This window comes from Cottoperca gobio, chromosome 5, assembly GCF_900634415.1.
Source record: "Cottoperca gobio chromosome 5, fCotGob3.1, whole genome shotgun sequence".
In the NCBI taxonomy this organism is placed as follows: Eukaryota; Metazoa; Chordata; class Actinopteri; order Perciformes; family Bovichtidae; genus Cottoperca; species Cottoperca gobio.
Genome location: NC_041359.1, coordinates 9,818,880 through 9,831,868, shown reverse-complemented (window position 1 = coordinate 9,831,868; position 12,989 = coordinate 9,818,880).

The following is a 12,989-nucleotide window of genomic DNA, read 5'->3' as shown; positions in this document are numbered from 1 at the left end:
CCAAGGCGAGCAGCTGAGAGCTAATGGATCAAAATTACCCCCGTCACAAAGTTTGGACGAGAGCTGACAAAATTGCTTTTTTTTTCGCTAACCCCCTTTTCTCTCCCATCCCTCCCTTCCCCTCCTCTCATACACCCTGCATCTCAATATGAAACGCAGACAGAGAAATCCATCTGTAACGCAGGCATTGTCAGCGACTCGCAATTTACACCCATCCTTCTCAGCAGCTGTTCCTGTGCTTGATGGCGTGATAAATTAATCTTTTTCCATGCCACTGCGTCAATTCTTTTAAAAGAATACATTAGGACACGTTAGAGACATTTTTTTTTCTCCTGAAGTAAACATTTTTTTTATATCTCTTCTCTCAGTCACCATGACAAATCATATTCTCAGATGAAGAGAGAGAAAGGAGAGAGAATAAAGGCGGGGAAGAGGAGAAATGAGAACCGAGAGCGACAGAGATGAGGAGAAAGGAGAGATTTTTGGAGGGCTGAAGCGCAGAGCTGCAGACTCAGTCAAAGCGTGTGATTTAAGTATTCGTCAACACTTCCTGAGGGCAAATATAGTGGTCATAGCTGATCAAGCATAATGTCTGACATTCATTCTCATTGCCAGAGATGACAGAATGAGCAGTGCTCAGGATGATTCCCCCGGCAGTCCAACCCACGAAAATCAACAGGCAACCGTCATTTGTCTCCGTTTGTCTCCGGAGCAACACAAATTGTCCATCAACTACAGCACGCATCATACCGGAATTTAAATTGCACCTCCTATACTCATACATTTTCATTGTCATAAAGATTTAGATCCCTGTTTCTTACCACCAGCTAAGACTCTTGTTGTAGATTAGGTTCTCAAATGACTATTAGCTGAAATGTATTATGCAGAGACTCACACCGAACCACCAAATATGTTTACATCTTTTTTATGATTAATGATGCTGTTATGTCTGCTCTCTCAGCATCTGTTGTCTTTACCAATACAATATACAGTATGCACACGTACAGTGCAATACAAAGTGCATAACATGAATATATGTCCTACGTTTCTACCTTCTAAGTTTCTAACTAGGGATACAGTACATGTAAAGGGTACTACTAGTTTCCAGGGGGTCCTTTGATTAATAACAAGCACTAACAATAACACAAATAGGATTTTACGTTTTGAGGGATATGTATTTTAAACATGTGGTTAACGTTGTGAATTGCAACAAGACATGCATGGTTTGGTTTAAAATAAGTGTGTTTGTTACACTAGTTAACTTCTGGACTTATATTCAAGTAAGTGAAAGTTGACTTCAGGTTTCACACGGGACTCCTGAATGACAGTTTGGTGTTTCTTTGTCCTACCCATCCACCCCGCCCTCCCACCAATGGGAAGTTCTGCAGACTTTGATTAGACACTTGTGATACGTCAAAAACAAACGTAATCCTGCAGAAAATAAGTTCCCCTCGAAACGTAATTGACGATGCAGTATCGATACATCATTTTTAGGTGAACAGGCTGCTAATGTATATTTACATATGATACCTGGTATGATAGGCTACAGAGGGAAACAGATTTAATCGATAAATGGTTGATATTATTAGCTAAACAGTTTAATCAGACAGTTAAAAGTAACTAATGAATGGTTGAAACATAACAATATTCACTCCAATGTAACGTTAAATAACTAAAGAACATATTTGGAACATACAAGGTAGTGGTGGTAAAATGTATAGATAGAGTTTCTTTATCACATTGTGCTTTTGAAGGTAACCACGAGTTAACCCCTTGATTTACCTTCTTTCAACACCATATTAAACCTTTAAGCTTCACATGGCAAAGGCGTGCCCCACAGTTGGACTAACAAGGATTCACTTGGCTTTCAGCACAACCAGAGAAGGGCTTTGAACGAGAGAGCACACAGGTGCACCTGGAGATGGATGAGAGTGAAGGGGGATCAAGATCCTCCAGGGACACTGAGACCTCCAACTCCCCTCAGAGCAGCAGCCCCTGCTGGGCAAATGGATCACTCAGCCTCTGGCTCTCTCCAAACACCTTCGACCACTAGAAAAAATAAAACTAAAAAACACCCGAGAGTACAATCAATCTACTTTAGGGAAGATTTATAATCGCACAGAGACAGGTTTTGAACGTATACTTTTCCCTTAAATAAAGAAAGCAAAGGAGAAAGTTCATGCATACACCCTTCCAATGTCAATCATATAAGAAAACTCACACATGATCATACAGTGTATTTAAAGGAATACCTCACACCCAAAATGTTCTCTTTTTTTTGTTTCTCTTTGTTCACCGTGGAGGCGTGCGAAAAAATTTGAATGGCATTTAAATTCCATGAGATTACAAGCAGTGTTGGAATAATGTGGATGAAAATAATTTAGATGTTATAATAATGTCCATGGCCAGTCAGCATAATAGAATAAACTGTTATCAAATTGTACTGAACAGACAGTGTGCACTCAAACAAATACGTCTCCTCAGTGCCATGAATTGATATGTGTACCTTATATATCTTATATACATTATATTAAATGACCTGTCAGTTTGTTCTCCTTCCCATTGGAATTTAAAACACAAGCTCTCAGAAAGAGTTATTTTCCTTAAAGTGTAAACACTCTCCATTTCACAGACTGAGGATATACTGCTGCAGCAGATGGAGCAGAGCCACATGTGAGGAACATGGACAGATTTATAACTCATCACTTTAATAGTAAAACTGGCTCATACGTACACCGCCTGCGTTCTATTTGTGCTTTACTGAGACCACACAGATTGCCAGTAACTTATCACTTGGTACTATTCTGAGATCTTAAGCCCCTCTTACCTTCGGTGCTCTGGATATGAGAGACAATTTCCTGTGTGCCAGTTCCCATGGAGACTTGCTGAAGACCATGGTGCAGGTGCGAGTCTAGCAGTGAGGAGAAAAAGTTCAATTCTGCAATCCAATTCTGTTTGGTAAGCCTGGTGAAACACACAGCTCATCATAAAACATAGAAGAAATACATCATGTTTCCCTTTCTTGTATATCGAATCATTAAAATAAAAAAGAAGGGATAAAATTGTTATAATAGACACATTGACGGAAAGATATTTGCAGTCATGTTCATGAACTTTGCGAGGTCAGACGACTCATTTGGGACATTAAGGGGAGCACTGACTTTTCTTGCCAGAATTTCTGCGTGTGGAGTATAGTGGAAGGCCCCTGTTGTGACCAAATTAAAGGATCTTCTTTTGTTTGACAAACTCCACAGGGGAGATCAAGCGTAGGCAGAAATCCTTTTTGCCGCTGTTTCTAAGATTTCTCTCTCTGTTTTCTTTTCCGCGGAAGAAAGGATGTGAGGCACTGTCAAGACGAGCCCCCTGCAAAGAAGCAATTAAAAGCTCGGCCTTGTGAAGGTCTCGCCGCAGTACAGCCAGAAAAACAGCCTCGTGGTCGAGTGAAATGGAAAATGAAAAGCTTCCATCAGTAGTTTGATACAGTAGTTTGTTACAAGTTTACCAAAAACAGCAGGAATGTACCATAAAGGAGACTCACACATGCTTGTCAATGATAAAATGCATAAGACTAAGCTAAAATTCATTCTTCGCTGACGGTACATGCACGGACTTAAAAAGGCAGGGAAAGACAGAGCTTTGATACTGTATGTAAGTGTTAGACTGCTTTTTGGAAACCGGAAGAATAAGACAGCAATGACAAGCAAACCAAGGTTTGAAACCCTTCCATACCTTCTAGCAATTATTTAGGTGAAGGAGTCTTTAAATGAACATAATGTGCTCCTACAGCGGATGTTTATTCTGCTTTGCCAAATTTGGTTTAAGAGGCCTGTTGCAGTTGATTCTGTGTTACTGATGCAATCCAGGGTAAGGTTTGCTCACATTACATTTCAGCTTGTCAGCTCCTTTCTTTGTGTAATTGTGGTGCCAATCATGATGGGGGCTGTTTGGGTACATGTCGAGCATTTATGGTAACGATGCTAAATTGTTGTCGTGGTGAATTAGCATTATCGTGCAGTCTGTGCGTAGGGTGACATAAGAGAAACTTGTCTTCGCTTGCCGCTGCCAGTTGGCATCAAGAAATGGGGTTTTGAGACATAGAGGTTGTGGGATAGAAAGAGGATGAGAGAGATTTTCAAAGGAGAGGGAGCACGATTATTGCAGCCCTATGACTTCAGATGGATGAGGATTCATAGACACAGGAGAGTGACAGAAAGAATGATACAGGGCTGCTGTGTAAGCATTACTGCATGAATGTGATTTAGAAATGTTCAGACAAGATTCTGAGCAACAAAAGATCCTTGATCAAGAATTGAAATGTTATTACATACAATATGTATACATCATTGATATAAATAAATGGATAAAATATGTATTTGTTTTACTCACGTTATGGGGACAGAAATCTGTTTGTCATATTATGGGGACTCACCTCCAATTTAGGATCGAAAAGCAGGTACCACAAGGTAAATCATTATATTCTAGTGTTAAGTCGATGAAAGAGGGTTTTATTTACCCAAAAATGAACAAACAATATACAAAATATGTTCTAAATTCTAATAAGTTCTGGGCCAATAAAATAAGTTAGCTAAACAGAGCTTAACTCAGGCTTTGCTAACTTAACATAAACTGTATAGGACTAAAGTGACCCCACAAACTGAACACAAAGAACTACATATATAATGGCTGATCAGACAAAGGGATAAAACAAAGACAAAACACTACAACCTAATCTACAAATAAACCAAAACAGGACAATTAGTCAGTCATATGAATCTTATTTGCAAGTAACCCAAACAAAAGCACCAATAAACTAATTTACTCGAAGAAAGAAATAAACTAAATCTCTAAACTAAAATTCCCAATCCCCCCATGATGTGGTGGGCACTTGGTACGGTCGGATTGTCCACTTCCAGTATTTAAGATCTCTGTTTTAGGGGTGAATATGTTGCTTAGGCCTTACAAGATGTCCCTCCAGCAGCAGCAACCAACAATAGTAACTGGTAAGACATTTAAATTAGAACAAATTAAAGCAAACTTTTCCAAAGACAAACTAAATTGTGACTGTACAGATGGTAACTAAATGTGTGCACTACAAATAGAAACGTATGTACTGCCAACAATAATAAACTATGAGTATGATATATGAAGCAAAAGCTATGTGTCATCGTTCATCCGTTTGCTGATATGCTCTGATAATGTAAGTAAGTGTCAGACTGCTTTTTGGAAACAGGAAGAATAAGACAGCAATCACCAAGGTTTGAAATGCTTTCATACCTTCCAGCAATTATTTGGGTCAAGGAGTCACATATGTGTTACTACAGTGGATGTTTATTCTAATTTGCCAAATGTGGTTCCTGTCGCAGCCATCACAGGAAATGAAGCTCAGCAGTAACTCTTTGTTTTATTTGGCCAAAATAATGTAAAACTGAAAATGAGTTTTGGTTTCAATACTATGAGGAAAAATATCATAAAACTGAAAAAGACATAAGAAAGACATAAAACAGTGTTCTCGTGGTTGGAAGGGCATTCTGTGGAAGCATGTCATACAATTATGGTAAACATTAAGCATTCGTTGGCTAATATTTGTATTTCTGCCATGGTCATTTTAAAACTGGAGTTGTGCCTTGAGGCTGCCTTGGCTGTGTGGACCTAAATATCTAGTTTTATTTTTGAAATATATGCCCAAGCCAGAGGGAATGTGAAATTATAATTCTTTAACTTTTATGTTAGGCTCACCACTTTTTGTCTAATTGTTAGTCCCTTCCCAAATAATGAGATTGTATTGGTATTTATGACTGTTGCAGGTTTAATATTTCAATACGGTTTTAATAATGCTGCCTCCTCTGTCTCTGTGTAGGCTTCCTGGGAGCAACCAGCCTCCTTGTTACAGGTGAGTAGTGGGTTTGGGTTTATAGGTGTAATGTATCAAAGCGTAATTAGTGTTTCACTCTGTGTTCACTCATTCTCTCCTTTACTGTCCGTTTAATAGTAGGACCAGCAGACAAAAATCCTCTTTTATCAGATCAGTATAAGTGCATGTACAGAATCCGCACTTCTACTGGCCATTTGATTCTATATTGTGGACTCTATTGATAGACATGGGTTTGTATCAGGATAGCTAATATTGCAATTAACTGCATGCAATTTACATGTATGATATCTTGTAATTATCAGCTGTTGAGCATTTGAACTGGAACAATATACATACAATTGGTATTATTTTTACTCTTTTTAAAATCTCAACTTTGCATGTTAGCGTATAAGTGCTATTTCTGGTCTGGTGCTTGCTTTCATTTCACCATGACAGTATCTTCCATTTTACCTACAATTATTGTTTTTCATCGTGACGTTTCACAGTTATACAGTTCATACAGTCAGTTTTACATGGGAACACTTATATACACTCAAGCACATAAGGTAGCCTCCTATTGCTGCACACAGCCTATACCTTTCTTTCCGCCTGCTTTCATCCTATTCTTCTCAGTCCTGCACCACGATGTCCTATCGAATTCTCAACTCTGTTCAACATACTGTATCATATGCCTCAAAGCAAAAGCTACAGAAAGGGGAACAAAATTCATATTACTTTTTGCATTCTATGTGTTAAGTCGTTAATGGACAGTGAGTGGAAGTGAAAAGCAGGAGCATTTTCATCTTTCCTTTCTCTGTCTCTTTTACTCTCGACAAGGAAGCGCATGTAAATTGGCTACGAAAGGAGAGGTAGAAAACAATTATTGGAGCGACGCGCCTGAGAGAAATGAGTCTATTGCTTGACCTGTAATGAAGTGGAAAGTTGACAAGCCGGCTTTGTGTGACTCGCAGATTTGGATGCAAGGAAATGACTGTTCTGTACTGTCAAATAACAGGAAAAGATTGCCAATTATAAGTGCTGGCCTTCTACTGGCGCCTGGCAGGCATACTGATGGGCGAAGATGGACATGAATATTCAGTGGACATGAATATTAATGCTAACATTTTATAATAATGTCTCTAACAAGACCTTAACAAACTATTAGTTAATGATTAATTAAACATGAAAGACCGTCATTAATCATACTATAAATATATGAAAATGATAAGTCCATCATTAATGGGACAAGAGTTACAGATCTGTCTTGTAAACAAAGAACAAACGTGTATACAAACATGTTATAGACGTACAAACATCTAACAAGTAAAGCTATTTAGAAGAACAAATAATGAAATTAATAATGATGTTAATAACATTATTAACATTATTAATAATATTTATATTTATTATGATAATAATAATAAATTAAACACAATACACAGCCTCCAGGTTTAATAACACCTTTCTGAAACAAAATCGGAACATTATAACGTTAACGAAGATGTGTTATATTAATTTATAGCAGTAATAAGTAGTAATATTCTAATGAGCCTGCAGGTGACATAGAAAGGGGAGCCACACCTGAATGGCAAGTTGAATCCCATGTTTTCTGATTTCACATCCAATAAATAACTGACGGGTTGTCTTATTTCACAGTGTGTGGGTTGGTAGGCACTCCAGATACCCAAATGTCTATATGTGTATATTCACTGAAAAAGTGAGATTTTCATGACATGTTCCCTGTGACGCAGTTTTATAACAGTTGCGTTATTTACATGGTGGATTCAAACTTCTGCTTGGCCTTTATAAAGGGAGTTTGAATCTAATGCAGTCTTCCTCTCTCCTCCACATTATCGGCAGCTTGGATATCTCCACTTTTACTCTTGTATTGTATTTCTCGTTCAGCTTATGTGCATTACAAGTCTCTCTTCCCAGTATTGTAGTGAATTGATTTCTCCATTAAAGGAATGTATTACCTTGCATGCAGATGACCATTCCGTCAGTACTTACAAACTCGGGACGGTCTGAAGTGGTCCAGGTGGTCTTAAAACTCCAGATGAAGTTCACTTTGCACCATATCCATCCTTGTTAACGGAGCTGCTGAATATCTCTGAGTCACTCACAGCTGGTGCTATTGCAGCTCTTGGGATGTAGTGCTTGCCAGATTCAACATGAGGTCCCTTTTATTTGCCAGAAAATCTCTCCCATGGAGCCCAGATTAAATATCAATTAATAAAACCCAGGTAGGTTCCTAAAGATTGCTTATTTGTGTTAAAATATGTGCATTGCTTGAATTTCTTAAGTTAAAACTGTGTGCTCAGCTGGTTCTCTGTATTTGTGAGGATAAGTGTAGGTGTGTGTATTTGTGTATGCGTGGGTCTGCGTGTGCTTGTGTGTGTGCGAGGGTGGGGCTGCCTTTGTGCGGCGCGGCTGTGTGTATCCAATTCCAGTGTATTTAACAAGATATTTCACTTCCTCCCTTTTTTATCTTGATTCCATTTCTTGCCAGCACTCAGGGGAGCAGAATTCATTCGCACTCGTTTTTCCTTTCCCCTTTTTCTCTTTACTCTGCTGTGCACAAATTGTTACTCAGCCATTTCTGTGCAGCAGGAACGTTCTTCAGCAAGTGATTGTCATTCAGTTTCAAATTAGTTTGGGCTGATCTACCATGCAATGAAATATCAACATGCTGGACAGAATGACATGCTATTCAACATGATTGTAATAGCCTGAAGTTGAGCGGGATGTGTTGTTGTTGTCTCACAGACAGCTCATTGTGTCATCAGAAAAGTTACGGCATGCTGCCTTGCAGGCTGACAACCTTGTTGTTTCTTCGGCCTGATGTGTTTGCATATTTACAAAAATGTTTTATGAATTTTGGCATGTTTTTGCTTGTATATATTGCTAATGTGTATATAGACTACATACAGTATAGGCCTGGGTGTATCTGTATGGCTGTGCATCAGCCACCATCTGTCTATCTGAGTGACTGACTGACAAAAGCCCCCGAGAGGATCGAGGCATGACAATCGCTCACCCTTCCAGTGTCATTCAGCAAAGTACAGGAGCCATTAACTTTTAAAGCCAGGCCTCTCTAACAGCAGGCCCCATGCCGTTTAGCCGCCCCCCTCTGCATCACTTCAAATGGCCGTGATGGACAGGAGTCAGACCTCTGTGTCTTGGCAGGGTTGCAGGGTGCAGCTCTATGCCCTCGTCCTGCACTGTGGCACTGTTGGCACTGTTGGCACTGTTGGCACTGTTGGCACTTTGCTCGGTGTGTGTGTGTGTGTGTGTGTGTGTGTGTGTGTGTGTGTGTGTGTGTGTGTGTGTGTGTGTGTGTGTGTGTGTGTGTGTGTGTATGTGTGTGTATGTGTGTAGTCTGATGGACACCGAGGTCGAGAGAATGCATCTTGATTGACATGTCTCATCAGGGATAACTTAATGGCACCACCACCTACCAATTAGAAGTCATCAAGGTCCCCAATTGAAAGTGGTTAATAAATAATGTATAGCCACAGTAATACCACATAATCTGGATATCAGAAAGTCAAAGGTCGATGCATTATTAATGGGGCCAAATTGGACTTTAATAACTGTTCCACTGAATCCCACACCGCAGCAGAATTCACTTATGTTAATATGCCTTTATTATTAATGGGCAGCCATTTTCTAAAATGTTAACTGACTGGGGTGCTCCAGAGGCAGTTGCCAAGATTGACGAGCTTCGCGTCTGGGGAGATGCAGGTGGGGGTAGCGGGGTCTTGCTTATTTATTTATTCACCTACCTGTAGCACGTCAGCCCACATCATTGTGTCAATAATTCCCTGGTAAAGCCATTAGGCATGATCACAGAGGCCCAATTAACTCTGCAATGTGTGAGATGACAATCGTACATCATTAGCCCTATAATGGCATGCGGTGCCACAGCCTCTTTAAAAACAAACATCAAGGCTATTACCGGGGAATATATGCCGTCGTCAATGTTGCCGCTCCAACCATTCTGACTTGTGCTCAAATGCTCTGCTGGAGATGTGCACGTCAAGTGTTATGGGACATTACACCGAATGTGTTTCAGTGAACTACTATGTGTTTTTCAGATTGAATGCATCTTCATCAAGGCATATTTGGGATGAACAAGTGTGTTGCATCTGCATTCTATTGCTGCATAACACAAATTAAGAGATGTACTGTGTTGGTACTGATATGTTGTTTGAAATAAGGGAGCTATACATTTGGAAAGTGGGAAAAGCACTACAAAATGTCCAAAAGGCTGCTCTGTCGCCCTGATTTAAATTCACTCATTCCTCGGCTCAGTGGGAGCTCACTGCGACTTCTGAGACAATTTGGTGGAGGCATCTCTAAAGGGGAGCCGATAGACTAGCTAATATGTTCTCTCATGGTATTTGCATAATGTCCATGGTGCATCGCCAGAGAGCTGTTCTGCTCCAGTTCCCCCTTGTAATATATCTGGCAGCGCTTCTAAAATGCAGTTGTCGCTGGCACTGGCTTACAAATCAGACGGTGAAGCCCCATACAGAATATCAAAGGAAACACGGTTTCAAAATATTTGTTTACCATCTGCTTTTTGGACTATGTCCTGCTCAAATCAACTTAATGAGATTGACTCTCGTTTTTTGCTGGTGTCTAAGTCCAAGAATCTTTTCTTTAGCCTATTAAACGTAGAAGAAAAACACGGCTGTGGTTGACAGCAGAGCATACAGCTCTTTACTTGTGTTGGCATAGAAGATCAACATCGCCTTTAGAGCTCCCCTGCTCTCACATTCATAGAAATGTCTGTCTTCTAAATTGGTGGCAGAGGTGGTATATCTGTGTGTCACTCTTGCATGAATTGTATTGTAAATGTTTGTGTGAAGCTTGTTATATGTATTATTTTTGACATCCCTCTACTCAAATGTTACTGTCATTACTGACCTAACCACCTTTGTGCATGTGTATGGTGCTGTATAGTTCCAGGAGATGCATTTAAATTCACCTCACGCAGTATGTTTACATCCTGATCTTGGCTCAAGTCACTTCTCTCCTATATGCACTGTATAGCTGAAATAAATAAGTGGAGTTGCCATTTACATGTAAAAACTGCTATTCATATTTATTTGTGCTTTGATATGCACAATTTGAATTTCCCTGCTTGTGTGAGAGTAATATTCCAGGACACCCTGAACTTTCTGGCCTGAACTCAGATCAAATGCCCAAAATATTCAGTATGCTATAAAAACAAAAAAGAGAGAAGGGAGAAACGAGGTTTATCCTCATTAGTACCTGAGTATTTTGGGCTTTCAGTGAATAGTATCAACAGAATATCCTTTTTGGTTTGGGTTCTGCTGCTTTTTCCTTTTTCCCAGTTGAGCAGCAGGCACCAAAGAAGACTCTGTACTTATCTTGGGACAAAACCATGCTGCAATCTATACATAGATACATACCAGCATGATTAAGACATGGGTGCATTCAGTATACTTAATTAACAGCTTTAAACTGATGCATGTGTAGGACTTTTATCATTCCTTGAAAAACGAAGGGTCACAGAAGACAACATGAAGGGTCAGACTGATTTAAGGTAACGGCTCTCCTATCAAAGTCTATTTGCTGCTTTTCACAAACACAGTTGTATTGCACGCACTGCTAAACCCTAAAATCTTGTTTCGTACCAACTAATGTTTGTTCGAGTTGATGAACTGCCAGTATCGATGAAATAATTGACGTAACACTCAGTCTCCTCCTCTGTCACTCCCTCCTCATTAGTCATCTTGCCTCAACGCTCAGTTGACTTTGCGCTTCCTGTCTGTGGAGGCATCTAATCGACTAAAGCGGGTGATTTCTGCCTCAGTAACAGAAATTTGCAAGGGTGTGAGGAGACAGGAGGAAGCGGTGGAATTAAATGCACTGTAGAGGGATTGACTGTGACATGGCTGAGTTGTGTAAGAAAATCCTGTTTTCCAACTTTCTGACATTCAGTCAATATATTGACAGCATTTGTCACTACAGTACGGCTTTGGCGGGAGCAGCAAGATGCCATCCAACCCAGGCTGACTTGTCATGCTTCGATTCGCTGTCGCACTGGATTTTTGCAGGTGAAAATCCCGAAGCACGGAAGACAGGTAGTTCTGACAGGGAGGACAAATCCTTCAGAGCAGCAAATACTGGCAACCATCTCTACAGGCGTTACAAACACCTCTGCAAAAAAGTTCCTTTAAATATTTTGGATGCTCGTGGATGAATAATGCGCTACGGTGATGCTAAATATATGAGAGGGGTGAGAGACCTATAACAGCTTGTTAGCTCAATTAAAAGTAAGAAATGCAACACAAAAGTAAACCCGAAAGCTAGGAAACTTTTTGGGCTAAAGCACTGAACAATTATTTTTCAGTTTAATCAGCGGCATCTTGGAGTCCGGTATCCAGTTTTAATGATATGGTTCTAAAGAACTGAAGCTACTATCGTTAGCATGCCCGACAAATTAGCTTACTACCTCCAGTAGCATTACTTCCAAGGCCTGAAGTTAGCGTATCGCTAATGCTGCGTCCCAGAAAACTCAGAGTTTGGAATTCTCCCAGTTCAAATGTCCAACTCTCGACCGCCAAGTGTTCCCGATGCACAACGCCAAACGGAAAAACAAAAAACATGGCTGACAAACTGATGTTTCTTTGGAAAGTTTATACTCAATTTAACTCTCAGCTGTGAAGCCTCCACATGTTTTTGAGCATTTTTAACACTTTCCAGAATAGCTTTTGTGCAAAGAAGATATTTTTCATATCTTGTTTACCATAACAAGCTACTTAATAACATTAGCAAAACATTTGGACATCAATTTACGTTCAGAACAGGTTTTACTGTATGCGAGTGTTTATTATTTTAGTTAAATGCAGACAAATATACTTTACGTTGCCTTCTAGTAAATGGTTTACCATTTACAATGTAGGCCTACACTTCCATTGTTGTGTGACGTCAGACAATTGCTTCTTTGTGAAGTTGTAGATGGATTTGCCCGAATTTACGTAAGTAGAAACTTGGACTTTCAGTGGCGTTTCATTGTACTTTTTCTAGAAGAAGGTTGGAAAGAGTTGTCTGGAACGCAGCATTACTAACCAAACATTGTTGTGGGGTTACAGTTCATCACTAG